Here is a 2,575-nt window from a genome sequence, read left to right on the forward strand (position 1 = left end):
GCGACACTATTACGTCACCTCTTTGTTATTCTCCAGGAATACAGGGCAGGTATTAGGTAATCTGCTTTAAGGATAGAACAGCGACACTCTTGCCCTGCCCTTCGTCTACATTGGAAAAGTCTTGAATCTTACTAAAGCTTTAACTAACAATCAGGCTCGTGATCAAGTAGTATAAAACTGTCGAGGCAACACGAAGGGCTTGATACTCATGAGGTAGTACTGAAATCTGATTTTTGGTTTGCTATTAGCTGCGCAATGGGGCCATAATGGCGAACGCTGCCTTGCGAGCATGCGGTAGTTCACTAGCGTAGTCTCGAAGCAAGAAGAAAGAAGAGAGCCAAGGAATCTTGAGCAATTTTTACTGAAGGAGCAGAAGAAGAAGAAGAATCTCGAGCAGTGACAGAGGTTAAGTTGGTAAACAAGGTTGCTGCTGATCTTTCCCTAGAAGCTGGCCCAGGTCGACCTTGTGACGAGTGAGTGCTTCGACTTCGGCGACTTGTTCGGCCATGGTAGATTCCAGCACTGGCTCTTCATTCTCACGATGGTGTCCGTGTGTGTGATGCACTGCCACACACTCGTCTTCCGCCTCATCTCCGGCGACGTCGACCACTGGTGCAAGCAGCCACAGGGCGATCTGATGATGTCTGCAGCCTCCTGGAGGAATTCGGCGATCCCTGTTGATCCCGATGGACGTTTCAGCCGGTGCACCGTCTACAAACACCCGGGCGACCCCAACGTCACGCGCGTTGTGTGTTGCAGCGAGTGGGACTACGACCCGGAGCGGAAGAGGAGCACCATCGTGAGTTGCTGGGACCTGGTGTGCTGCAGGCGGTCGCTTCTCGCGGTGGCGCAGGTCGTCTACATTGCGGGCTCGCTGCTCTTCATGAGTGGCGTCGGACTCTCTGCGGATCGCTTTGGCCGACTGCACGTGCTCCTGTCATCGGTGGTGGTCCTGTTGCTGGCAACACTAGGTTGTCTTACTGCGACGTACCGCACCTACGTGCGGGGTTCCTCAGCTCTCTCGGGGTTCCTCAGCTCTGGCTGCGTTACGACGGTCACGGTGCTCTACTCCACGCTGCTCTTTATAGGCATCGACTCAGCGGCTCCGGAGCTTGCGCCTATTAGCCGCCGTGCCCGCCGGCATGCTCATAGCCGAAAGCTGGTTTGCCGCTCCTCGACTGCTGCGACAGCTCGACTGGATTGTTCGGCAGATCTTCATGCTCCTACCGACGGTCTGTTCGTGTTCATCGCAGTCTACGAAACGCCGCGATGTTGCGTTGCCATGAAAGACATGACAGGCACCGAAATGCTCATGCTCAGAGCGGCTAAGAAGATGCACTTGCTGCTGACTACCACGGCTTGCATTTGTGTGTATGTGTTTTGCAAAGATCCTCAACATTTCGTTGCGCTTAATATAATCGCAGAAAACGTTTCTGTTCTTTTACACTATGTTTGGTCCCTTTATCGTCTTAATTCTCGGGCTAGCGGCACTAAACACGATTCCGTGGAGTTTTTATCTTGCACATTGTTTCCCTGTCCCCATGTGACGGCTGTACATGTGATCTGGTGGCGAGGTAACGTGAAACGGTATGTGACGTATTTAGTAAAGTCTTCTACTTCAGTTTCAACTGTATTATAACGTAGTTTCCCTCGAAAATGCTGTCTAAGATGATGAGTCGGAAAACTTCATTAAACAGAAGTGTAGTAACTTATTCCAGGGCTCCACTGGCTTGATCTGCCCTGGAACCTGTTGGATGAGGGCCCATTGGCAGCTGAAGTTTTCGGTGGTCAACAGCGCCTCCCAACCATCCAAAGACGTGTTTTGTGTCTAGAGGTTGCTCAGGTTGACCCCACACCCTCTCGAAATATGGAAAGTGAATCCTGTACCCAAAAGTAGTTTGTTGTTTTGCGGTTAGCGGTCAGGTCAGGTGCCAAACGAGGTCAGCAGACAGCTTTAAGCACTGCTACTTAAAGGTCATATTTAGAATGATGGTCTGTGGGGCGATTTGGAGCTGACTGAAAATACTGCAGTGCAACGACGACGACATAAGCGCATGTGTTGTCTTCGATGGAAGCGAAATTCTAGAGGCCCGTGTTACTGTACAAAGTCAATGCACGTTAAAGAATGCCAGTTGGTCGAAATTTCGGGAGCCCTTGACTACGGCGTCTCTCATAGCCTGAGTCGCTTTGGGACATTAAACCCTATAAGCCAAACCCAACTATTATTCTTATGTAGTCGTCGTTGCGCCGCAGTATTTTAAGTTATAGGTCATAATTTGGGACAACTACAATTTCGCAGGGTGTCTAGAGTGCAGCGCGAATTTCTTTTTAATTTTCCTCAGAAACTACGGGGCTATGTTGAAGTGAATTTCCGTGCCCTAGAACGCGGAAACCGCTACATTTTTTTTATCGCAGACAGTCACAGCTAGTATAAACCAGACTGAGCTTGGTCAACTGCGTCAGATGATGAATTTCCGGCAAACAAAATTTCGTGAATAGGGAAGCAAATACGGAATAGTAACTATCTCACTCTCTGCATGCACCTTAACCACGCCATGAGGGAAAGAAAGAAGAG

Source organism: Amblyomma mixtum, chromosome 1 (genome assembly GCF_055824585.1).
Source record: "Amblyomma mixtum isolate Tamu chromosome 1, ASM5582458v1, whole genome shotgun sequence".
In the NCBI taxonomy this organism is placed as follows: Eukaryota; Metazoa; Arthropoda; class Arachnida; order Ixodida; family Ixodidae; genus Amblyomma; species Amblyomma mixtum.